This window comes from Aedes aegypti, chromosome 1 (assembly GCF_002204515.2).
Source record: "Aedes aegypti strain LVP_AGWG chromosome 1, AaegL5.0 Primary Assembly, whole genome shotgun sequence".
In the NCBI taxonomy this organism is placed as follows: Eukaryota; Metazoa; Arthropoda; class Insecta; order Diptera; family Culicidae; genus Aedes; species Aedes aegypti.
This window is the reverse complement of record NC_035107.1, coordinates 246764601-246792488: the sequence shown is the minus strand read 5'-3', so window position 1 is coordinate 246792488 and position 27888 is coordinate 246764601. Positions and strand designations below refer to the sequence as shown.

Genomic DNA, 27888 nt, shown 5'->3' with positions numbered 1-27888 from the left:
GATTTTCTGTCAATATGTGTCATGTGAAGTTGAAAAACTTGAGCAAATCATTGCAGATGAAAATTTGGATGCAATTGCGTTTTGGAGAACAATTCTAGACTCGCGATGAAAATGATGGCCGAACGGAACGAATAAGATACTCAAAGAACAATTATCCAGCGAAAAAAGAGTATGAACCAATTATTTTCTAATGTTCGAATGTTTTACACCATTTTATTACGTTTTTCAAATGGATCCAGTTGTTTAATTTTCTAACGCTAATAACATACGTATAGCAGTTATTACTTTTTTTTTTTTGTATGGTATTCAGTTGGGGCTGCCTGACAGCTTAACTTGTCAAGGCTGAACCCTCGGTCTGGCTTTTGCCAAGTTTCCCCTCTACCATGACCAATACTCAGACGGACTAGGCAATGGCGCCCACATGAACACTGTTTTTTATTATTATTGTGACGTGGTAGTTTTTGAAAAGTACCCATATTCCCTTGCTTCTGAGAAAAGGAAGCATTATGAAAATCAGCAGCTCCATTAGAATTTGTTTGAAATAATAGTGCATTACTAATACTGTCTAGTCGAAATGGTTTTGAATAATTTGTCATTCAAGTGCTATTCTGATTACTATTGTCTTTTACGTAAGATTAGAGTCCTAAATGTCAAGTGTCGTCAAGTCTTAACAAAATTAGGCTGTTTAGTAGTAGTTCTAGTTAATTTCATTTTTTGTTGTTAAAAGTATTTATTGGTCATTACGTTCATATATCCTTAAAGAAAAAAAGTCGCTTTCCTTGTCTGTTCAACAATTTTTCGAAACTAGCAAGTGTACCCTAATGATCGATCTCAGCGTCTTACTTTCCATAGTCATTTTTATAGTGAATATTGAAGAGTAAAGTTACCTTAGGCTTCTATTACAGTCTCCTACAAGATTCACTTTTCGGTGGCAAATGCAATGCTTCACAACGCCTACTTTCTACTTGTAAATTTTACGAAAATGAAGCTGGAATTAGATTATTTATAACGCTGTTACAAAAAAGGTATTTCTTATTATGGCAATGTAAAAACCATATTAAAATAAGATTGTCGCCACTTATTTCTACTCAGTGAATCTACTAGTCATTTTCCTAAGAGTTCCTAAGTATTCCCTACGTCGTATATGATAACGATGTATCTAGCTAGCTAATAGTAAGAGTGGCTACGCACACTGTAGCCGTCGCTGAAAAAACGTGATCGAAATTGTTTTGACCTTGAAAACATGATTTTAGTACTATAGTGTCTTCGGGAAAGTTTTTCCATAAAATAATCGCTATTTTATGAAAGTGTCAGTTTGGTGATTAATCCACCTATAAGTGAGAACGAAATTTTATTTTTCGTATTTATGAATTTAAAAATAAACTTTATTCGGGAAAGTTGTAGGTAATATTAGAAGAAACAACTTTGCTGAAGACACCGTATGCATATTTTTTGATTTTCATGTACATTTGTGGAGTTTTTTTGTGGAACACCCCTAAAAATCACTTTTTTCATCATAACTTGGTTGGATGATTTTGTACAATTTTCAATTGTTCTAGTGTTATTTGTTACTTGCAAAAACGCATAACTTTCTCCAAAAGAGCATATTTTTATCTCTCATACTTTTCGAGTTATTGAAGGTTTTATATAAAATTTTGCACCTTTTTGACACTAAAAATCATTTGGACGCGCACATTTCCGCAGTCTGAAACATGTTCATCCAATGGTTTGAAACTAATACTATGAAATGCAGAGAAAGCCGTTTTTAGCCTGCTTTAGCCTGACGGTCAAAAGAAAGCCTGAAAAAATGTTTACTTACATGCAGATATAATTTACACTTATTCACTACCCCCTATATTGGCTTAACTTGAATATCTGGCATCACTATATCGAATTTTATGCAATCAAATCAACAATGAGATCAATCAACAAAAGGTCGGAATAATCTGTTCGGACAGGTTTACCACAGACAAACAGACTAAATATCATACACTCTTTTCATCGTTCACTTTTCTAACGTTAGTTTCATTTATGAAGTAGGTGGTCAATTAGGGATTCCGGCTCCGACTACTTTTGCTGAATACCGATTCAACGGTACTACATCGATCAGAATCGGTAGGGTTCATGGACAAAAGGTCGAAAGACAAAACGTCGAAAGGACAAAAGGTCGAAAGACAAAAAGTCGAAAGGACAAAAGGTCGAAAATGATTTGCTTGGTGAGAAATTTTTCCTTCTTTGAAAAAAGATTTTCGACCTTTTGTCCCTTCTTTTTTGTTCTTCGACCTTTTGTCCTTTCGACCTTTTGTCCTTTTGACCTTTTGTCTTTCGACCTTTTGTCATAGATTTATCGGTAGTACTAGTAAAATACCGATAATGAAATTTTTTCCCACTAAACCAATAAAAAATGTTATAGTTTTCGTTTGTTCATAAGAAATTGCTATATTTTAGTTTTATTCACAATTATAAAATTTATGCATTTTACAATAAATAGTTGATAATTTGTGGAGAATGAAAAAATATACATTTGTTGAAATTTTTTAGAATATTAGTAATAGTTATCGTGTCATGTGATTTGCCATCACCAGAACCGCTTGATTGATGATACGATTGGCGAAGGTTATTTATCAGCATCATACAAAATAAAACAGCGGAATCACTGAAATCTTAAGATGATCATATTAAAGATCATGTAACAAAATTTGTTCACACATTTTTCTATGATAACATTTTGTTGAATTTGTTCATTTGTGGTGATCGAACCCATGTATAAAAGGGACCATTAATAAATTACAACCTGCTTACACTGCTCATCTACACCTACTTGTCCCATTTTCTATGTAAACCTTATGAGCTGCGAGCCAAATATGCGTAGAACGGCAGTACACGAAGGCGATTGTGGATTGTTTCTTCATAATTGTATAAATATGTTTTAATGTGAGAAAATCGGTAAGTATGCATTTCAAACTGTTTAATTGCTTTTTGGTTTATATGAGTGGCACCCAATATCAGCATCCGTACTAGCTTTGGCTGAGTTTAAATTGATATTTCGAATATTTAAGTTGTCATTACGATTAATCGATATTTTGAATCGATGTTTGGAGCATCTAGAATCGAATGAATTGATTTTCTTAATTCGAGTTTTTGATTCGATTTATTTTGTAGAAATCGATAAATGTTTCTTAATGAATTGATGGGAGAGAAACCAAATTTTTAATTAGTGAATTTGTTGTATCGAATATGAAAACTGATTTTATTGAAAGATGTTGGTGTCGACTGCTAATTCATTTGATCCCATCCCAAACTTCATAAATTTCAATTCAAATATATAGATGCAAAGGATTCGATTAAATCGATAAATAGATTCGACAGTTCAAATGTGAATCGATTCAGTAACATCGATGCTATGGAGAAATTTGCTCAACGCTTTGTACACTGAATCCTTATACGAGGATGTGAGGTAATTGTTGTTGTTGTTGTTTGAGAGGGACTTTAACCCGAAGGTCATTCGTCCCTTTAATACTAGTGAGGTAATTTCTTTCTTGGTCTCTATTGGACAGTTGACCGAAGAGGCTCAAGAGGATGTAACAAGGATATTAAGAATTGCAGGGAGGATCTCCAGAATTGATACTGACTAAGAATTATTACACTGTTTGTTGGCGACATCAAATCCTGTGATTACATCTATTAGAGCATTCCCGAGAAAAAAGTGTTTCCTTATCAGGATGGGAAAATCTTTTGGTTAAAAAAGATAACGAACAAACCAGTGATAGCGGAGCTAAAAATAATGATGATAATCTTAAACATTAATATTTACTGATTTATGGATTGCATATGAATTTTAAAGGAAAAAATAAATGTTTCATAGTTACATACATTTAAGTTTTTGCTACGAGCTCCGAAAAATTCTCAAGAAAGGACTGAGACTTCCTGCAGAAAAAATAGCAATAAGTGTTTTTCTGCAAAAAAAATAAACAGCTAACGTTGGAAAGGTGAACGACGAAAAGTGTGTTGGATATGTTGTCTGTTTGTCTGTGATAAACTTGTCTGAATAGATTATTCCGACCTTTTGTTGATTGATTATATTGTTGACTTTATTGCATAAAATTCGATACAGTGATGCCAGATATTCAAGTTAAGCCAATATAGGGTGTAGTGAATAAGTGTAAATTATATCTGCATGTAAGTAAACATTTTTTCAGACTTTCTTTTGACCGTCAGGCTAAAGCAGGCTAAAAGCGGCTTTCTCTGCATTTCATAGTATTAGTTTCAAACCATTGGATGAACATGTTTCAGACTGCGGAAATGTGCGCGTCCAAATGATTTTTAGTGTCAAAAAGGTGCAAAATTTTATATAAAACCTTCAATAACTCGAAAAGTATGAGAGATAAAAATATGCTCTTTTGGAGAAAGTTATGTGTTTTTGCAAGTAACAAATAACACTAGAACAATTGAAAATTGTACAAAATCATCCAACCAAGTTATGATGGAAAAAGTGATTTTTAGGGGCGTTCCACAAAAAACTCCATAAATGTACATGAAAATCAAAAAATATGCATACGGTGTCTTCAGCAAAGTTGTTTCTTCTAATATTACCTACAACTTTCCCGAATAAAGTTTATTTTTAAATTCATAAATACGAAAAATAAAATTTCGTTCTCACTTATAGGTGGATTAATCACCAAACTGACACTTTCATAAAATAGCGATTATTTTATGGAAAAACTTTCCCGAAGACACTATAGTACTAAAATCATGTTATCAAGGTCAAAACAATTTCGATCACGTTTTTTCAGCGACGGCTACAGTGTGCTACAGATCATTTTGGTTAGCAAAAGGCAAACTGAACGTCACCAATAGTATTAATGTCCACTTCGAATAGATTAATTATTTGAAATGGGCATCAATTCTATCAATGACGCAGAATGTCCGTTAGATCACATCCGAGATATTATTGCGTCTATGCCATATGAATTATGACGCGGCTTTAAGCAAAAAATGCCAAAATGTGATACCACCACTACAGGTTACGCCTTTGGTTTCCATCATATGGGCTAATGGATTATGCCCTCCCATCGCGGCAAGGTCGCATAACCAAGGGGAGGGACATACGTATAGCAGTTATTACTGAAACTTATTTGAAACCTGAATCCAAACTCAAAAGAGGTCCAAACTTTTTTGTGATCCGAAACGATCTATGGATGGAGCATGTGGTGGAGTTGCTATCATCATTCACAGGCGTAAAAAAACAACTTTTTTCGTCATTTGAAACCAAAATTGTTGTCACACACGGCTCTGGAAAATATACATCAACAGCTGCCTATTTGCCTTTCCAATGTACTGGGCAGCAAGTTAATTTTCTTGCGGAAATTAACTCACAGGTCAATTTTTTGTCATTGGTGACTCCAATGCCAAACATCGCTCGAGGAACAATTCACAAAGCAAGTCCAACGCCAGAATTTTATTTGATGAGTGCTTTTCATGATATTTCGATGGCTAGTGAAGGTATTGATTATGTATAATCATGGTAGTTAATCTGATTAGGTAAATTTCAACCTCTATCAGTGGCGTCTCGTCCTAAGGTGCACTTGGTGCACTGCACAGTCAAAGATTCCAAACTAACAAATTAAATATGTATATATTATAATTCTCAATACTTTCAACATTCATAATGTATAGTTGCTTGGAAATGTTGTTTGATTTCTTCACCTTCAATTGGTGCATCGCCCTCAGTGAACAAACCGTTTGATTCTCCCCCCATGGTCTTGCTCAACCATCAAGCGAAAACAGAAAAGCAAACAAGACAAACTGCCATGCGTCTCCATCGTATTGCAGAGAATGTTCATTTCAGCCGTGCACTCTTTCTTGTGCACGAAAATAGCGTGTATGGACACAGCAGGAATGTGCATTTGTATTGGCATTTCTAGAGCAACAGTGGCGTTGTATAGGTAAAATCTGGTTCACTCCAATTTGTGCACCCGAGAGAGAAATTGCCCATGACGCTCGCATTGGTTTGCAAGAATTGAGAAAGCGCGCGCAACTGGCGTCACGACGTCTGCTGTTGGAAGAGAAAGCGTTAACGCCATACATGCTTTGTGTGTATATATGTTGCATGGAGCTTCCAGGTGTCGCGCGATAGTAGGCGCAATATTGATTGGAACCAAAACTAGATGTTATAAACATATTGGCCAAATTGATTATGTTTTATCTTATTAAAAACACAAAATTAATGTGGCTTTGAATTGATTTATAAACAATGTGTGATATAGTTTTTCTTGCTCAACAGACCGACAACTGATAAATTGCACTGGGCGTAAAGTGGGTTTCAGCGTTCAACAGTCAGTCATCATTTCACTTAAAAGCTTTGATGTATCAACAAAAGTATACAAAGAGATGTGCCAGCGCTGGACATCGTCAAAAAGCTAAGATATCGAGATACGATGGACAAGCTGTTAATAATAAGATTTATTATATAGAATAACAACGTTAGGAATAATGGAGATTCTGAAATTCGCGAAAGCCACGAAATCCACGAAATTTATCCTTCATCGCGAAACTTGGAAAATAACGCGTAAATAGATGAATTCTGAAGGTTTATATAATAATCTCAGAAAAGTTCAGATTTTTGCTCATAAGAATGGTTTATTTATTTGTAAGCCGAGTTTCATATAAAAAAATGTGCTAATCGTTTAGTTTCAGGTTAAACGTCTTTATTCTTGCTTTAAATTTTGTATTGATAATATGATATTAAACTTATTATCTCAGTTCGCAAAATACGAAACATGCTTGAAATTTACGCATATAAAGGTCATTTTTACTGTAAATATACATTTTTATGTCAAATATTATCAAACTATGGGACCGCGATTAATACGCAAAATTTTTCTTTCATCGCCTTGGTATCAGAGAAATTTTGAGAATTTTCCTTGTCCCTAAACATTGTTTTTTGGAATCATCTAAAATTCTTAAAACTTACAACTAGTGATTGAAACGAAGAAAACAAACAAAAAATACGTCCAATGAGCAACAAATATAAGAGCTTCCAGACACTTCAAGATTGCACACAGTATTGGAAATTACATTTTAAGGTGAAATACATATTAAAAAATCAATTGAAAAATTCGTATTCATAATTCAAAATAAACGGTTTGTGCGAGTCAGTGCACAGGTAATCAAATTCCTCACAGGACGCCTCTGACCTCTATGTACGACCGTCTTGGTAAAGCTAAAAAAGGCCATGGAACGAGCTCACCAACTGATATTTTTTAGCGAATTGAAATTTCGTAGATTTTTTTTATTGTAGCATTTTTAAAATTGTAATGAAACGAGCTCACCAACTTATCATTTTTACTCACATTCAAACATCAGCTCTTTCCACTGATAATTATATTACCAAACTCATTAAAATTGTAGCTCGATGTCCCGAAAACAGCTCGCAAAGCGATGGGACAACAATTATCAGCACCCCCGTTGTATCGAGTTTTTGTCGGGTCGGGATGTAAAATATATATTCATTTTCTGATAACTTCGTGAGAAACGAGCGAGAATGCTAACTTTCTTGTTCATCAAAAAACGGACGGCCGCCTCTACCCACGCCTCACCCCATCATTGCAGCTGGGAGAAGACGCTCCACAGCGAAAGTAAGTTGGCAACTAAACTAAAAACTCATTACAAATTTTCTCTTACTGGCAAAAGTTTTCCATTTCGCCCCGCCGCTCCTCCGGGAGCGAAGAAGAGTTCTACTCCCGCCCCACCGGTTCCTGGGATTGTTTTTTTGGTGGGAAGGGAAAAGGAGAAGGGGCCAAAGTCAAGGCGTTTCGAATAAAAGCCAGTTTCTGCTTCCGAGCGTGATGCACAGTCGCCCAAAACAATAAAATGTTCGGTTCTTATGCTTTGTTCCCATGGACTTTTGTTTTGCTTGATTATACGTTGTGAAAATAAATTTTGCAAAAAATAACCTGTAAATAAAATAAAAATAATCAAAGATATCTTCAGTACTTAAAATAAAATTCTCGATAACTTTTCCAATTCGACATAAGTAACTTTAACACGGTTTGGAGAAAATAAATTGAGGAGAAATATAATCTTATTTCAAAATCTATCCCTGATGAAGGTCCAAAATGGACCGAAACGTCAGACAATATAAAAATAACTGATTTAAATGTTGTCAAGGCGGAAAAGCTAAATCCAACATCATCAACAAGACACCAATGGGGTAAAACGTATCTAAGAGGTTTCAACCGTCAATTTTCAGTTTCATCCCTCTGTTTAACGTCCTTCCAACTCGAGGCTGGTAAACGCGCTAGCTCGCTTCACACCATCAGATACAATAGGGCTGGCATTGAGCTGGAAAGTTCTCGCGCGCGCACTTTCCATAACCATCTGGAGAGCGGCGGCCAAAGTTGAATTAGAAGAAAATAGTTTTCCAGGCGCGCTCCAAAGTTTTATCATTTTCTTCTGGGAACAAAAGTTGGGTTTTTACTTTATTCGATTCTGGTGTGCTACATTGTTGGAACGGAGAGTTATGGCTAGTAGCATTCGTTAATTGTTGAGAACATTTTCCATATCGGTTCAAAATTTTCTAAAAAGCTAGCACCATGTGAAATCGATCAAAATAATTTTGTAGTTCACTGCTAAAATTTTATAAACGGAAATTCTTTAAAAAAAATCGGCTTTCACTGTCATCAATCTGAACATAACTGTATTTTTCGACATATCTGACAATATTTCGAACTCTCAAATACCAGTTATCGATTTTTTAACAAAATTTCTCTGAAGACAAATCTTTCATTTTCATAATTATACAATATGATTTTGATAACTTCTAGTGATAATTTTTTTCGCCGTATAATTTTTTGTAGAATCTTGAAGAGGGCCGTAACTCTGAAATAGTTGGAAACCACTATTCTAGAGGTTCCAGAGATATCTACGCAGCTCATACGCAGGTTTTTCAAGATTTTTTCTCAATGATTTTTCGAAGAAAGGCTTCAGCACTTTTTTCCGTTGATTCCTTCAGAGATTCCCTCAGGCACTTCTCCAGGAACGCCTTCCTAAATTCTACTGGAAATTCCTCTCGAGGGATGCTTGAAGAAATTCCTTTAGAACTTCCTTCTGGAAATTTGTTCAGCAATACAACTACAATAAACCCAGTTTAGTTTCCACAGGGATTGTTATGACAATTTCCACAAGGCTTATCCCAGGATTCTTTCAGGGATTTTCTTCGAAGATTCTCCCAGTTATTACTACAGATTTTCCAGAAAACTCCCAAGTAGAAAATTTTTTAGAAAAAAAGTGCATAAATCATAAAGATTTTAAACAAAATCGCTTTTTTCCAGACATTTATATGAGAATTTCTCAAGGGGTTTCTACGTAAATTTTCCTGATAATCTTTAAGTCGTTTTCAAAAGGATTCCTTCAAAAATATCTCCACTGATTCTTTTAGGAATAGCTAGAGGTTATTCCAGGATATCTTCGAGGAATTTTTCCATCGATTCCTCAAGTTTTTCATTCAAAAAATCATCTAGTAGATTTTCAAGGAATTTGTAAAAAAAATGCCAAGGATTTCCCAATAAGTTTGTCCAGGGTTTCCTCAAAATATTCATCTAGAAAGATTTTTAAAATTTTCACCAAGGATTACTGCAACAGACTATTCCAAATATTTCTCGGGTAATTTTTGAAAGAGGGGAAACTGGGAAACCCGGTAACATATGTCGATGGAAGAGAAAAATGTTCAAAAATTGTCATCGAAAATGTAATTGAATTTTGCCGTTTAAAATTGGTAAATTAAATTAAAAAAAAGTGTAGTGTGTGGTCTCTTGATTCCGTTGCATGCTCCTGTGGGGTGAGCGACGGAATCAAGATTAATCGTGTTCGGTTCGCGTTGTGCGAAATGATATTCGTGTTCAGTCGAGGATAGGTTATCAATTGGTGAGCTCGTTTCATGCTTATGATGACACTAAATTAATAAAAATATCCTTTGAATCCTTTGGTACATTTTGAATCTTCTAGTAATATCTACCAGTAAATTTCCACCAAGAGTCAAAAATGCCAAACTAGTTTTAAGTAGGGGTCGTATTTTACCTTCTTATTTATGGATCGCATCACCGACCAAAGATTTCCAGATCTGTTTCATCCCTCAATAATAAACACCATTCCCGTGGTGATTGTGATGCAGAGGCAGAGGTATTTTCGGTCTCCAGAGGCAACAATCATTACACACTAACATTCCTTCCGGCGCCATTATTGGTCCATTCGTTCTGCCTACTAAGATCTACTAATAAACTATCGAGAAATATCACTCGATTGACCTCGCCATTAACCTCGTAGCGTCGTCTATTCGTCTATTATTTTATTATTGTATATCCACTTCAATGTTGGATTATCCCGTCTATTTGGGTGTCCAGCCGTTGTTACGGCTCATACAAAATTTGTAAAGTATCAATACAAAAAGCGTCACGAGGGGGTGGGTGGGCGTCCAAAATTGCCAATTTAAGCGTTATGAAATATATGAACAAGCCCTAATTAGGATAACTATACATACCTTACGCGCAATAAACTATTGCCACTTATTGAATTGTTTCATTGAACCTGTATTTTGAGCATTAGAAACATTTATCACAAGTTGAATTTTGCTTAGCGAAACATACTTTGATAAACATTCCATCCAACCACCCCTCATTTTCCGAGCCGTGAAGCCGGCAGCCGAGTGTCAACAACAGGTGTTTTGGAAATATGACTCGACGCCCACTCTGCTGTCCTTGTTGCTCTACTTGAAAGAGTAGGGGAGCTAGTTTGCGCGGGAAAATCTTCTTGCTCGTTGTTGCTGCCAAATCTGACAGCGACTATTTCACCGACCGTTTAGAACGACGACTGTTTCAAACGGTCGCGAACAGTTAGGAACTGAACGGTCAATATTTATTTGCCAATAGTTCATATAAAATAATGAAAATCATACCTATCACAAGTCTTCAAAATTACGCAGGTTTCCACAGACACCTCCAGGTAACACCTCAATTATGTTCTACATACCTAGAAGAAGAAGAGAGAAAAACGTAATCAGTAAACCATATAAATATCGTTATAACTTATCATAAATTGAATTGAGTTATTTAAGGCTATATTCTATTCATTTCTGCTGCACCTGCCGCAAGCATCACATACTATCTATCCTCTTATCATGCGTAGCGACAATGTCCAACACGGTTTATCAAAGCCCATCGACCATTCCCATCAAGTCCGGTAAACCTTGATATACATCTCTTTCGTTCGCTATCCCAATAAGGTGCGCCATCAACAGTAATAGAACTGCAATACTAGGGTAGATATGCCGATGTTCACCATAGTACCATCCCGGTTCATATACTGTTATCAGGGGCTGAATTCTGAGAAAATTGAGAGTATCTCGCAGTTATCGCTCTCTGTAACATTCATGATCCGCAACACATCATGAGAGTCGGTTTATCGTCTACTGCTACAGCTCTGATTATTGCGGGGGGATAACAGTGCATGATAGAACCCATCTAAACAAGCTCCAAAGTTTATGACGAGCTCTTATATTTTTCATGGAAAACATGAAGAATTGAAATCTCTCGTTCAACCTATTGACAGTATTCACAAGGCTTGTGACTGACTTAGGAAAGAGTATTTTCCCTAAGATGGCGAATACTGCTACCCCTACCCTATCAATATAGCAAAACTGCTGCCGCTGCAAAAGACAAGAAAAATGCGCGATGAAATTGCGACTCATCATGTCATAAACACTTCAGTGCAGCCCCTCGTAGCGTAGCGACAGTTGCCACAAAGATAAAGATAAAGACAGCGAACAGCGACGCGGTCGTTTATCAGCACAATTGATGATGGTCGCAGATGGTCGGTCAACCGACCGAACGTTTTACGCTGCGCTGCACTTTATTGCCGCATGCATTATGCATGTTACAGGTGTGTGTGATGTACGGTTTACAGCTTTACACTTGATGTAATTTTGTTTTTGACGATAACGGTAAGACATGAATGACCATTATCGTAAAAATTAAGTGCTACGGGACTGAAAAGTTTGAACATGATGACTTAATTTGTGAAATTTAATATCTATGCAAATTACGCAAAAAAAAACATGCGTTGCGTTGTCACGGAGTATTATTCATGGAAACTATTTGGGAAGGAACAGCGATCCAATCGGAGGCCAAAGATGGGCAAAGCATGACAACTTCTATTGCCGGCCATTCCGCTGCCCTGAACTTTATTGCTACACGCATTATGCATGTTACAGGTGTGTACTGTACGTTTTACAGCTTTACACTTGATGCAATTTATTTTTTAAGAAAACGATAACACCTGAACAAACGATATCGTAAATATTAAGTGCTTCGAGACTAACAAGTTTGAACATAATGACTTCATTAAGTTTATGCAAATTACAGACAAAACATGCTTGGTGTTGTTACGGAATATTGCTTATGGAACACTATTTGGCACAGAACAAATCGGAAGTTAAAGATGAAAAAGCATAGTAACTTCTATTGTCGGCCACGTCCATCTCTATAAGGAAGCAGTGAAAGGACAATGAGAGATTGGTGATTCTCCGATGCTTTCGTAGATGTGAATTCGTAGATGATAGAAAGAGAGTGAGAGTTTTGAAATAGCTAAGATATCAAATGTTACAAATATAAAACCAAATGAATTTACATACAGTCGTTCCTCGATATAACATAACCTTGATGTAACGTAGCTTCATATAACGTAACTTTTGTTTCAATAAAACGTATCTTTTTTCGCTATCATTTTTTGCAGTTTGAATTATAAACGTGATTTATGTCCAAACTCCTAGTGTTTTCTTGTGGAAGTGAATTATTACGATTTTGACAGACAAACCAATTGTATATTTCAAAATCGACAGTGAACTCCCAGTTTGTAGTCGAAAACCCCTTAAAATCAGACATCTCTCTGGAGAAATAGCTTTTTTCAGTTTTCAAGCATTTTTGTGCATTTGGCTCTGAACAGCTCCCGAACACGTTCACGAATTGCTTTAGCTTCGTCTACTCGTGAGCAAGACTAATGCGAGTGAATCAGCACTCTAATGCTCACGAGCATTTTGTTTTTTTTGTTCTTCCAGTTCAACAAATATGTTCGTCAGTTTCCATCACTGATCAGGGGTTTTTGACAACAAACTGGTAGTTTACTGTCGATTTGATGGATGTTCAATTGATTTTTCTGTCAAAACCATAATAGATCACTCCTTTTTTGGTTACTCGCGAGTAAAGGTTCGCGAGCTGTTTATTATTTCTTTTGTTATGTTCTCACTCACACTAGTCGCGAGTCGGTCATGTTCGTTTTTTGTTGGTTTACTCGTGAGGCGCTTTGTGAAGCGAAAATTTCCATCACTGGTATGGAAATAATCATCATTATTCGTTATCTTCGTGGTATTCACGTTCCTACTGGAGCGAAGCCTGCTACTCACTTCAGTTTCCCATGAAAAATTTTTTAGTTAGTGTTTATTGGATTGAGTTGCCTTTTTGCATTCGTATAGCGCATGGGGCAAAAACGGTCATACATGCCCTTAGAAATCCGATAAATTTGCATTACAAAAATACTGAATCGAGCTTATATTAGAACAGTGCGACGTTACGCCGAAGTCAATTTTGTGTTTTCAAGTCGATAAAAAATAGAGTTCGAAAAACATAATGCTTTTTATTCCTAATAGCTGCTTTAAAAATACACTCGATTCTGTTTCTGCACAGGTTTTTTTGCATAGTTTTTATATATAACACGATTTATGTATTTTGCACGGTTTCTTGAAATAATACGGTTTGTTTTTTCGAAGTAAATCTTGAGATTCCAAAAAAACATCTTGGGATTTAAACCGGATTTTTGGGCTTCCGAAGGGTTAATTAACATTCCATAAGGATTCTTGGAATCCCGAAGAGATTCTTGTGTGATTTCGAAAAACCTTAGTGTTCCAAAGGAATTTTCGTTATTCCTAAGATATTTACAGAATAGAGATGGAGACTTCCGGTTTAGGAAAATTACTTGAAAACCATGTAATATTGGTATTTTTGGAACGACACCGAAGAGTAGTTTATGGATATCGATGCCTGACGCTATTTTAAACCCAAGATGGCGACTTCCAGCTTGTGCAACATGGATATTCTTTAAACAGGATCGACGAGTAAATGACAGAAATCGATGTACGACACCATAGAATGCCGGTTTATGAAAATCACTTGGAACCCATATAATACGGATATTTTTAGAACGGGATGTCCGACGCCATTTTGAAATCCAAGATGGCGATTTCCGGTTTGTGAAAATCACTTTGAACCCATGCAAAATGGGTATTTTTGGAACGGGATCGACAAATAGATGACGAATATCGATGTCTGATACCATTTAGAAATCAAAGATGACTTCCAGCTTATGAAAATCACTTGTAACCCATACAATATGGATATTTATGGAACTGGACCGACGGGTAAATGACGGAAATTGGGTATTGCTCTAGAAATTCCTTCAGACATTTATCAAAAGAAATCTTAAAACAATATTCCTTATGTTTCTTCTGGGATTCCTCCATGGATTCTTTTTAGAATCCTTGCGAAATTGCTCCAGATATTCGTCCAATAATTTCTCCTTGGTTATCTTCAAATATCTAAAATGAATTTTCAGTCAAAAAAAAAAAAAACCTGGATGTGTTTCAATGAAAATTCTTTTAAGAAGTATTTGTCCATGGGTTGTTTCAGGAATATCTCTAATTATTCTACCAGTAGAATTTCGAAGAAATATTTCCATGAAATTCCACTAGAACAATTTTTAAAATTCCTTCATTGTTCATGTAGAGCTGGAAACAGTAGAGGAAGAGCACCAATTTTCGACCCATTCATTTGTATGAAAATCTAAAAATTGGTACAGATTTCTTGTGGGTCGAACATTAGTGCTTTTCCCCTATTGGTTATGATTTTTCTTCAGGATTTTTCGAAGAATTTCATCAGAAATTTGGCCGAGGATTCCTTCGAGAAATAGTTCAAGTATTCGTCCAGAAATTTCTCCAGGACTTCAAACAATTTTGCTTACATTATTATTTTATATTTCTTCAATAGTTTCTTCACAGGTATGTCTATGAATTCTGTTTAATCAAGAATTTCATCTAGTAATACTCCAGGTTTATAAATGGATTTCACTATGAATTCTTTAACCTACGATATCTTCATAATCACTTCAGGAATTTCTTGACGAATTCTTTCAGTGCTTTTTTTGCAAACAATCCAGTAATTATTCGTAGAATGTCTGAAGGAATTACTCCCCAGTGTCATGCAGGAATTAGTTAAAAAAACAACAAAAATAACCTAATAATATTTCCAGAAAATATGGATTTCTTTAGGAGTTTCTTCAAGGATTATAATTCCACGAATTACTGAAAAAATGTTAACCCTTAAAAGCCCGAGATGAACCTTAAATTTTTAAATGGCCACAATTCGGATATCAGTAGACCAACTAATTTGAAATAAATTTTGAAGTAAATGCGATTAGTTGATCTTACAATACTAAGGTGAGACATCCCCTCTGACCGCTTCCCCTTTTCTAGCTAACGGAAAAAACGTGAACACGAGCGGTCCAAAACTGGCCTCAAATGGATATCTCAACATCTAAATGAGCTAGAGCTTGGTGTCTTTGGCAAAATTATTTAGCCACTCAAAAGCTGTCTGGTGATGAAAAATCGGATTGAGAATTCTTTAACAGCTAGAAGGTTGGTGTCTTCGGCGAAGCTTTTCAGCAAATTAAGGGCTATCTGGAGGTCAAGGGCCTTGTTGAGAATTTACCCGCTAGGTGGTGCTTGTGACAAATTTTCTTCAGTTATCTGAATCTCAAAATCCTAATCAGCTGGTAGGTAGGTGTCTTTGGCTGTTCAACAGATCAAGAGCTATCTGACGGTGAAAAGTATGATCAGAAATACATCCGCTAGGTGGCACTAGTAAAAGAAATCCTCAATCTTGACTAGCTCAAGATCCTTATTGAAGGTTGGTGTCTTCGGCTTAGCTATTCAGCAGATGAAGGATTATTCGGCGGTAAAGAGTCTGCTTGGAAATCAATCTGCTACGTGGTGCTAGTATAAAGAAATCTTTGACTGCGCCACCTAGCGGTAGAATTCCCAGTCAGACTCTTAACCGAACTCCACCGACCATGTGCCGAAGACATCAACCTTCTGGCTGATAAGGATCTTGAGACACAGACAATTGAAGAAATTGAAATTTTGACCATCAGATAGCCCTAAATCTACTGAATATGTTTGCCGAAGACACCAACTTTCTAGATGATAAGGATCGTGAGATACAGATGATTGAATAAAATTTGTGCGCTAGTTACACATAGCGCATGAATTCTCAATCAGATTTTCATCGTGAGATTGCCATTGATCTGCTAAATAATATCCCCTCGTGGTCACGTTTTTTCCATTGCATAGAAAAGGGCGAGGGGTCAGGGTCAGAGGGGATGTCTCACCCAAGAACTGTAAGACCAACTTATCTCATTTACTTGCAAATTTATTTCAAATTATTTGATCTACTGGTCTCCGAGTTGTGGTCATTTAAACATGTCTCGGGCTTTTAAGGGTTAAAGACTTTATGTGGAAGGAAATCCTCCACAGATTCCACTTAGAATTTCCAGAGATAATTTTCAATGGAGTCTTTCAGTGATTATTCAAAAAATAGCTTCAAGTATTTGAACAGAGTTTTTTTTTCGACTTCCTCCATGTTTTTTAACGTATTCAGCATGATTGTCCTGAAATACCTCCAATAATTCTACCAGATATTCGTTCAGGATGTTTTCCATGGTCCGATAGTAATTTTTCTATGAACTCTCTATCTGAAAGAATTTATTTAGGTTTTTCCTGTAAGAGTTTCTTCAAGTAACTTTCCTCCGAAGATTAAAGGATCATTTCACGAATATTTCAATACATTGCTTGAAGGATTACTCTAGTCATCTCTAGCTTTGTGCGTTCCTCCAACAAGTATACTAAGAATTTGTCTAGGCTCTTAGGATACATTCTTGGATTCCTTCCAAATTCCATTCCACATTCATGTTCCACAAGAGATTATTAAGTATTTTTTAGGAATGTCTCTAGGTATTCCTCCAAGGGTTTTCCAGAGTTTCATCCAGGAAGTCTTTTGGGGATTTCAATAAAATCCTGCTAGATTTTTTTCAGGTTCTTCTCGAATTTCTTCAACATATCTGATAGAAATTTTCATCAAGGTTACTTCTAGCTAGTTCTAAAAGCAATTCCTGCGTTATATATTTTTCAATCAGCACTTCCGCTGTTAGTTCTTAAGAGCATTTTGCCAAAGTGCCAAAGTTGCCAGTTAGCAGGCACGATGTTTATGTGTCAGAGAAGTCCAAGAAATTCTTATTACAAAAAATTCCAACACTATCAACACATCTCCCACCTAGGTACTTCAAAGTGTAGTTAACTGAGAAAAAAGTACTATCCCAATAAGAATATAAAGTCAAAAAAAATTAAACAAAAATATAAAAGTAAATTAAATAGATAGTGTTTAAAATAGAAAAATAAAAATCATTGTAAGAAACATACATTTCAGGTTCATATCCTCATCGCTGTGCATGTTGAACAAAACTAAACAAAAAAATGTTATTAAGATAATTATAGTATGAAGCCACACCTTAAATTTTCAAGAGCCATATCTTGAGAACCAAACAGCACAACTGACATGCACTATATTAGTTGTTAAAACTACAAGCCCAAAAACGCAAATTAGCGGGTTACTAATTACAAAGGAAATCCTACCCTTCAAAATCAGCTCGTGTTCGCTCAACTACACAAACAACCGCGTTCATCAACTATCAATCCTCCGCCCTATGGTCGGTCAAAGGTTATCTTACACCACGTTGCTCCCGGGGCTCCACCATGTGTTTTCACAGTGCAACCCGCTCGTCGAGTAACACAAAGTCCAACTCATCAATCTCCACACCGTTATCCCTGACTCAAGCACTAGCGATTGCACCAGCGAGAACCAATTTCGCAAATCCAAACATAATTTGATTTCCAACTGCCGCTGCCGCTGCACCGGTCGGATGAAAAAAAAAGGTGGGCGAAGGGCACCATCAGCAATAAGGTCGCTCGCAGCTAGTAAAATTTACTAGGAGTAAGCATTTTCTCCGGTTGGCACACAGCAAAAATTAGATTGTAATATTACGTCATTTTCGCTGCACGCTGGTTCCGTCGCTATTATAGGGGAATATATGACAAATGGTTGGCGAACAAAAAAAAGGAATGAAAGTCGAAGAACAAAAATTAAGGGACAAAAGGTCGAGAATCTTTTTTGAAAGAAGGAAAATCCTACAAGTCCCAATTATATTGGAATATATGACAAATGGTCGAAAACGAATGAAAAAAGGTCGAGAAAAAATAAAGGAGGGACATAAGGTCGAACATCTTTTTTTGAAAGAAGGAAAATTATTATAGTGGAATATATGACAAATGGTAGAACACAAAAATATCGAAAGGACAAAAGGTCGAGAAACAAAAAAGAAGGGACAAAAGCCCGAATATCTTTTTTGAAAGAAGGAAAAATCTTCCATCAAGCAAATAATGTTCAACCTTTTGTCCTTTTGAAGTTTTTGTTTGATACTTAGTAAAAAATCGGCCTACTTCGATGTTAATTTATTTTTCGCTGTGCTCTGTTTCGCTGTAACAAAGTTCCCCTCATCACTTCTCTTCATTACTCCACACGGTCCAGTCTCGTGTAATCTGCCGAACAGAATTTGATTCGAGCTTCGTCAGCAAATCAAGGCCAAAGGCGTTTGTCGTCGTCGAGCAGTACCTCCAACACTACCTATGTTGTGTGCTTACTAGCCATTACCCCAAACTTGCTTCCCCCGCACGAAGGGGGCAGAAATCGAAAGGGCAGCAGCATAATAAAATAACACGACGAGCTGAACCAGAAGAGAGCGAAAGCAAAAAAAAACTGCATACTTCTGCAGAACATTTTTATCATGTCAGCCCGAAGAAGAGCGCTCACGTCAGCACTTGTTTGTTGGCACCACCACGAAGGAAACCAAAATCCGGCTGCAGTGGTGCCATGTTTGTATTAGATATTAAATTTTTCAACTAAATTTTGTGTAAATCAAATCAAATGCATTCGGCTCCGTAATGCTAGGAAGCGCTTGAGCCAGTAAAAAAACGATTTTGGTGGAAAATAAATGCAACATTTTTTGCATTCCACCGCAAAATTTTGATGTGTCAAATAAATTTCTGACATAACCATGGTGTAATATAGTTGTTTCATGGTATTATATTGTACCAACCATAGAGAGTATAGTTATGTGACAATACATCCTACTGTTCAGCATTCCAAACTTGTTCCAAATAGAATAAAAGGTTGTAATCAAAATCTGCGTCATATTTCGGACCACTGCGCAGTGGAAACGACCATAACGGCAGCGTAGCTATGCCTGGCCACACCGGGAGTATCGTAATCCGGCTGCAACCATGCTACAAATGATACACAGAGGGTAAACACAAAGGAGAGCGGGCTTTAGCGCGCGTCATTCTGCGGAGGTCGATGGATGGTGTTTTCACGAAACGGATTTGATTGCATCCATTTTTTTTTTTTTTGCTGCAGGGGGTGATTTGGTTGTTTACAGCTCTCAGGATTTCGACTCGAGAGGAGCTAACCGGACAGAGGAAATTTGAAACGTATCAAGTTGTATCGAGTGTGGATGATATATAAGCGGTTTCTCGACTTGTTTAACTGCTTTAGTGGCGTTCTTGGAAGCATTCGTGGAAGAATTCTTGCAGCGAAATTTCGATTATACCTTAGAGGTTCCAAAGATTCGACCAGGTATTCCAAAGCGATTCTTGAACAAATTCTTGAGGAATACCTTCATGTATTTCTCGAAGGGAGAACTTTTGGAATTTCTGCGGAAATTCATAAGAAATACTGCAGCGAATCCATCAGCAATATCTCAACGAGTGCTTAGTGTACTTCATCCAGAATTTCCTTCAGGAAAATTAAGAGGAGCCAAAGGCTGCCAACTTCAGTGATTTTCAAAGTTGACCTAACAATTTACTCAGGGACTTCCCAGAATTTCCTTCAATAAATCTTACAAAGATTTTTTCATCATTTTTTTGTTACTCTATGCTGCAGACATTTTTCAACAAAAAATATCAAAGCTTCATTCCAGTTTTTTCATTTAACTCGCGTAGAGGAAATACTATATGAATTCTTCCAGAAATTCCTACGCCAACATTTCCAACAATTATTCATGGAAACATTTCCGAAATTCATGCTTCCTAGGAATTATTCCTGAAATGTTTCCATTTTTCTCTCAAGAAATTACTCCAGAATTTCTTAGTGATTCCTTATAGAGATGGGCGAACCGTTCGCGAACGGTTCAAAAGAACTAGTTCTTTGCGGTGAAAGAATGAGTCATAGTTCTTTTTTTGAGAACGATAGTTCAGCAAGAACGGTTTACTGAACGCGAACTGCGAATCAACGAACATTGAGAAGAAACCGTTCGGTATGCATTCTTCCATCGTTCTCGCCGAACGAACGGCATAGAAAAAACGAAGCGAATGAAGAACGCTACACTCCGCTCTTGGCATGCCCTGCTTTTCCTAAGTCCACAAGATGCTGGTTATGATTCGGTGCGACGAATGAAATGTGTTTGTGTGAATAATGATTCCTCGTCGCTTCGCTTCAATCATTCCTTTCATCCAATATTTGTTTGGATTAGCTGGATAAGGCTAAATTCGGACGGACAAGGTTTGGCGCGCAAAGGAAAGTGCAATGATTGAGCTTATTTATGTTCCTTTCCTAATTTACAATAAATAAATACGTTATTTTGAAGGCGAAAATAATAAGATTTTTTTAAAAACGAAAGAACGGTTCAAAAGAACTAGTTCACTTTCGAGAACAGAACGAACGGGAACGGTTCATTGAAAAGAACTGTTTTGCCCATCTCTAATTCCTTATGAAGTTCAAACAGGAATTATCTCTAGAGATTTTCCCATAAGAATTTTTAGAATTCCTGCGGATTTTTTTTTTTTCAGGAATCTCTTCAGGGGTCTCTTCAGGAATTCTGCAGCGAATATTTGTTCAGAAAATCCGTCAGCAATATCCTAATGAGTGCTTAGTGTACTTCCTCCAGAATTTCTTTCAGAAAAATTAAGGGCTGCCTAATGCTGACACCTACAGTAATTTCCAAGGTATTGCTCTAACAATTTACCTAGGGGTTTCCCAGAAATTTCTTACAAAATCCTTACAAAATCTTATCTAGATCAGAATTTTATAATAATTGTAGAGTGGGGTTCTGCGGAATATTAAGGACAATTTTCACAGAATCCTTTCCTGGATTATCGTAAAATCCAGGGCTCCAATCTTATGAAACTCTGGCAGAATCTTGGGAAAAAATGGATAGGATTCTGAGAATGATTTATATAAAATCCTGAACAACATTCTCACAGAATTGTGAATAGTTTCTAAAAAAAATCCTGGGCTGGATTTAGGCATAATCATGAGCACAATTCTCACATAACTATCGAGTTTATCATAGAAGCAAACACTATTGGTATTTCGCCAAAAGATTTTTTGTAAATTTTTTTTTCATCCCATCAACGTTTTGAAATTTCTGTATTAAAAAAATGTTTGGCCCACCGCACAATATTGTTTTTGAGATTTGACCCACGGTTCAAAAAGGTTGGGCAGGCTCTAAGAGATCCTGCAGAAATTTTACAGCAAAAATCTCAAAGCTTCATTCCAGTATTTTCATTTAACTCGCGTAAAGCAAATCTTACATGCATTCCTCCAAAAAATTCCTACGCCAACGTTTCCATTGATTTCTCAAGAAATTACTCCAGAATTTCTTAGCGATTCCTTATGAAGTATAAATAGGAATTATCTCTAGAGATTTTCCCACAATTTCATCAAGGGAATACACCCCAACTCCTACAAATTCTCGAGATTACTAAAATTTCTTCAAAAAGCTCATTTAGGGTTTCAGTCAAAATATACTTCAGTAATTATTGTATTTTTTTCTGGGACCCCCCAGAAAATTCAGTACAACAATAACTACTCCAGCAATTTTTCTATAAAAATGTGAAACTTTTGAAAAAAAAAAAATGCTTTCTTAGAAGAATCCTTGCAGTGCATCTTCAAAATATACCTACGAGACGTCTTCACAGGTTCTTCAGGAATTCTTTAATTTTCCAGAAATTCCTTCAGGAATACATTCAGTAATCTCTCCAAAAATTCAACCAGAGTATCCTGCAGATTTGCAGATTTTGATCTAGAAAATCTTTTAGAGATTCCACAAGGGTGGCTTAGAGGACATCCTCCAGAACTTGCCCCAAGAAAACTAACAGCAGTCCAACATTGACACATTCAGCAATTACCACAGTCTTCCCTGAATACTAGGGGTATCATCTTCCAAACGATATACGAAAGTAAAATTGGCAACGTTGAAGAAGAAAATTACTATTTGAAGACCGGAGCGTTGAAAAAGATAAGTGGCGGATGATCTAAAAGAGGAATCACTTGCTGCGCAACCTTTCTATATCGCGTGCACAGTAAGTCAGTCACAGTAAGTTCTTTAGCCAATGATAAGGAGCTGAACAGCTCAAAACATTCGAAAAAAAAGAGAAGGTCAGCAACTAACGGCTGTTCCGATCAGTAAAAATATTCGAAATAGTTAAGTTTATGATCGCATGGACTAAATTCCGTATTGAAGTTCAATTGTTCCAATAGTTTTTACGTTGAGATCAGGAGCTAAATGGCTCAATAAAGCAGAAGTTCTAAATTTACAGAGATTAGGCCGCATAGCTATGAAATTTCTATTTCAATAACAGCGAGAACAGGTTGGCTCAAAAGTAGATGCTTAAGAGGTTATAGATAATAATTATACTCGATATCAAATGAATAAGGAGCTTATAGGCTCAATAAACCGAAATAAATTGAAACCAATAAGGGTTTTGTTAGTTCAGTAAAGCAAGCTCAAAAATAAATTTTAGATCGGGAGCTAAATGGCTCATGAAACAGAAGAAGTTCTATTTATACATAGCGATTGCACTGCCTTGCTAAGAAACTTCTGAAACCATTCTAATAACAATGGGGACCGGTTGGCTCACGAAAAGATGGTTAAGAGGTTATAGATTATAATTGAACTTGGTATTAAATCAATAGGGAGCTGTTTGGCTCCAAACAAAAAAGTGGTAGCGATTTGTTACTTGAATCAAGCAGCAGTTCAAACATATATTTTGCGTCTGATTCATGTATTTATTTTTGTAACCTTGAACCTTGGCTCTTTGAATCAGTGAAACCTATTCGAAATAGATTAGATTATCACCGCATGGACTGTATTTACCAGAGAAATGTTCAATTGTTTCAACAGCTCGTAAGATCGGGAGCTCAGTGGCTCATGAAGCAAAAGTTCTAATTCTACATAGAGATTAGACTGTATTACCAAGCAATTTCCCAAAATATTTCAATCAATAGCAGAATAGCGAATCGATTGACTCGCATAAAAGACTTTGTAGACAATAATTGAACTTGGTATCAAATCAACAAGGAGCTGATTGGCTCCAAAACATAAGGTGGTATCAATGGGTGATTTGTTACTTCAATCAAGCAACAGTTTAAAAATATATTTTGCCTCTGATTCATATACTTATTCTTAAATCCTTTTGTAGTGGACAATGACACTAAAAATTTGCCATCTTGTTAAAATTTCCCTTGTAGCCATCCCACTGTCAAGCCACGAAACCCTCATAAATCAATCGACCCAACGTGACACTTCGAAGAAACCGAAACTTATTTACACGACTCGGCCATGCCCCTAGCAATTGACTCTGGGCAATAGGTACAGCACTCTTCGAACGACAGCATTGCTGCGTGAATTATTACAACGCCAAGCCCACCACAACCATCACCACCTTCTGTCCCGTCGAATGTAAATTAGCTATTTTTATTTGTTCGGTCACACCGTCCTTCGATTGCGTTCGCACATTGTGCCAACATACAGTAGGGAAAATGTACCAGTTATGGTCATAGTGGTTCCCTATTTGGCTATATGAGGAATTAAGAAAACTTTAATGTTTTTTAAACATTTCGAGTGTTCAAAATTTCAAAAGTATTCATGACTGGTACACCTACCCCATTCTATGCCACGTGGCATTTCACTAATCGTCACACCCGGACCAATAAAGTGCTCTTCGCACAGTGGGATGAATGATTAAAATCGTGAACTTTTTTCTCGGTAGCGTGTCGAAACATGTTTGTATCGATATGGTGACTTCGGATGAACATCTGCTCATAAATATGGCGCAACGCCATTTTTTTTGACACATGCATTGATATTTGGTAGACCAATTCGCAAGGTAATTAAGATAATTGACGCTTTGCGAGTGTACGTAGAAAAAAAAAAACTATGAGTAAAATAAAAAAACACTAATTTCTCAGGTGAGATTTGAACCTATGCCTCTTGTATACTTTAGACGACCGCTTTACCAACTAGGCTATTGAGCCACTTGGCCATCTGTGGCCGAAAATTTACATGAGAAACCCTTAGACATGATTTCGCTCAAATTTTCACGATAGGTCTTTAGGAGTCAAACGATTCAATATGAAAGGTGATTTTGTATGAGATTTTGATGTTCCATCAAGGAGTGAAAGAGAGAGACTGATTCTAGGACAGAGCCCCATTGAGCAAACTTGTTTTTAAAACTTTGTTAAAGATATTTGAAAATTGTTAAATAAAACATTTAGAGTTTACAGCGCCGTCTGTGGCGCCATATTTTTGTGGAAATTTTCACGATTCTGAGCATTCGCACCACTGTACATCACTGTCGTGCCGCTGGGTTCGCTCGGTTTAGGTGACCCTGTCCTTCACACACCATCGCGCTGTGCTCACACGCCGCGGCGTGACCGTTGTAAACGCTTTCGTGCATTATTTGTCGACGGCGATTGACAGACAGACAGACAGTCAACTAGCCGGGCGCATACAGAAATCGACCACGACCGCCACGAAGGCCTTCGATAATTATACACACGGCGTCGCCTCTCGTCGATCCACCAATAAGAGCGCTGTGAGGAGGCCACTATGGGCGGTTTCCATATAGTTTGGCGACCAAAAATATTTAAGATGTCATATGACATATTTCACGGAGAAAAAAATAATTGGCCAGTCAATCAAACACATATTATTACATTGATTTACATTGATCAAACACATATTATTACATTGATTTTTATCAATATAAAGATATACCATGATTCTATCATATTTATGGTTGATTCAACTATTATGTAAGATTCATCCAACATACATTTTTTTTGTATCAATTATACACTATTGAAAATTATTAAGAGAATAATAATCTCTGGAGAGATTCCCTCAGAATCTTTGGAGAGATTCCCTTAGTATCTCAGGAGAGATTCGCTCAGATTCTCAGGAAAGATTTCCTCAGGAGGAGAGGTTCCCTCAGAATCTCTGGAGAGATTCCATCAGAATTTCTTTATTTCTTTATTTCTTTATTTGTTTTATTCAACGGACTTATTGTAGTCTAATTGAATATTTACTTAATCTTAAAACAGTGCAATTCGCAAACAAACAAAATTATTCATAATACGGTCATAAAAACTAAACAATTTACATAGAACAAAAATTCAAGCAAGAGATTAAAAACTTTAAAAAATCACAATAATTTACAATAACAAAACTACAGCGTGTCGGGTTTCCACGTACATTGCCTTCTTCTAAACTCTCGAAATCTTATATTCTTTGGCCATGTAGATGATTTCATTGCGATAGTTTTCCACTTGCAGTTTAAAACTATTTTAAAGGAGATATAATCTAAAGTACTACTGTCAACCCATCGTGGAACTAGCTTCTTTACATATTTACATTCTGTATCACAGACACCCAAACATTGCGAAACCATCATTTGCACATCTTCCTCTGAAACGCTACTGTCAATGTTCGTCAACAATAATGAGAAGTTTTCATCCCCGGCAGTTGTGTTCGAAGACCGTTCTGACGCATCGGCAACACATGACGTTCCACCGCAGGCAGCTTCTCTCAACGCATTATCAAAGTGTCGTGAGGAAGTTGGAGTAGAATGCAGCATCACAGTATCCAGAGAACAGTTAGAACTTGCCGATAGTACAGACAGTATGGAATCCACTTTTGCCTTCAGATCGTCGACATCGCGTTGAAGAATTGATTTCGGCTCCGTTCTGTCGGTTGGGGCGATCGATTCCTTTTTCTCCTCCTTTCGTTCGGTTCTCCATAGCACAAACTTAGCCAAACATTCGTCGCAGAGCCAAAAACTGTTTCGCTTTGGAGGCGACACAGCAGCGAGATCAACTTTGTCTAACCCAACGCAAGCGGCATGGAATATTACACCACACGGTCCATTGCAATGAATGAATTGCTCTTCTTTTGTCGCAACTCTAGCAAAGCACTTCTTGCAGTCCATGGCAGTACGGCTGAACAAAATAATTTGGTATTATCTTGGGAAAACGGCAGTAGATTCGATAATCGGTGACACCAATTCTGAAGCACGTTCGGATCCGTCGTTTTGAAGTGATTTGACGAATTTCCAGGCACAGTTACAGCAATAAATTAACAATTACGACAGCGTTAAAAACCGACAACCGACCAATTGAACAAACAAACAACAGCTGGAGAGATTCCCACAGAACCTCTGGAGAAATTTGCTCAGAATCTCTGGAGAGATTCCCTCCGAATCTCTGGAGAGATTCCCTCCGAATCTCTGGAGAGATGGCATCAGAATCTCTGGAGAGATTCCCTTAGAATCTCTGGAGAGATTCCCTCCGAATCTCTGGAGAGATTCCCTCAGAATCTCTGGAGTGATTCCCTCAGCATCTCTGGAGAGATTTCAACAGAACCTCTGGGGAAAATCCAGCTGAAGATCAATTATTAGAACTTTTTTTTTATTTTTGTCCACCTGATCTCCCATAGTGGAGGAGCTTGAGTTTCAGCAGCAATTTTGGTCTTCGGTTATTTCACTGCTTGCAGGCGAAAACAGCCCGGCGACGAGCTCGTTGATTCTCTATCTAGTTGAGAAAAAATATTTTTTGTTTATATAATTGAGCTTACGGGTGCGAATTTTTCACTCTTCACTGGCGCACCAATTAGCTTACCCTCCTCCCCTTTCGTTTGCTTCACCATCGATGGTGTTATTGTTTTGTTTTTCTTTACCGTCTGCGTTTTCGTCTATGCCGATTTGGCGAGTAATTTTATAATTAGAAAAATTTATTTACGAATTTGTGAGGTGTAGTTGAGGGGCAAATTATTCAACGTGCTGAGCTGTTTCATATGATCGCTGCAGAGAGTGAAAAAAATGGGAAGCTACTGGCCATGAGAATGATCCATCATTGGGAAACGATTAGACGTGTCGGAATCAGCTTTTCAACAAACAAATTGGTTTCAACAATGTTTCATATTGCTGCATAATTTGACGAATGCTGATCTTGGATGAAACATCTCTGGCCTTTTCCATCCGACAAACATCTCTTAAGCTTATGCTTTCGAAAAAAAAGGCAAGTTTGGCTTCAAAGAGGTATATTTTAGTGGTTGTAATGTAAAAGAACATAATGATTAAGATATATCATATTGTTATATCTTCCCTTGTTGTTCAATTCCGCAAAGGAGTGTAGGGTTATCCGTGCAATACCATTCTAAACCTCACAATGATTTCTGTGGTTGTTGAACGGTTAAAAACGTCTACCGTACAAAACTCTTAATCATATAAAAACGATACAACATATGTTCGGTCGAAAAACCGAGAAACCATCAATCAAATCTTCCAAATGGTACTGTCTATCTTCTCCGACCTCGTGCTTCCCAATCCGGCTCAAACCAAAA

General features: G+C 36.9%; 1 protein-coding gene across 30 annotated transcripts in view; it reads right to left on the bottom strand.

Annotated features, from left to right (window-relative positions):
• LOC5566474 (C-terminal-binding protein) overlaps nt 1-27888 on the bottom strand; it is a 249527-nt gene that overhangs the window by 102524 nt on the left and 119115 nt on the right. For 2 of the 30 annotated variants that reach the window (XM_021837411.1, XM_021837413.1), the window contains exon 2: nt 10952-11025. The exons of the other annotated variants lie outside the window; for them this stretch is intronic. The gene's annotated coding sequence lies outside the window, so the exon portion shown is untranslated. The remainder of the gene's footprint in view (nt 1-10951; nt 11026-27888) is intronic. 30 annotated transcript variants of the gene reach the window in all.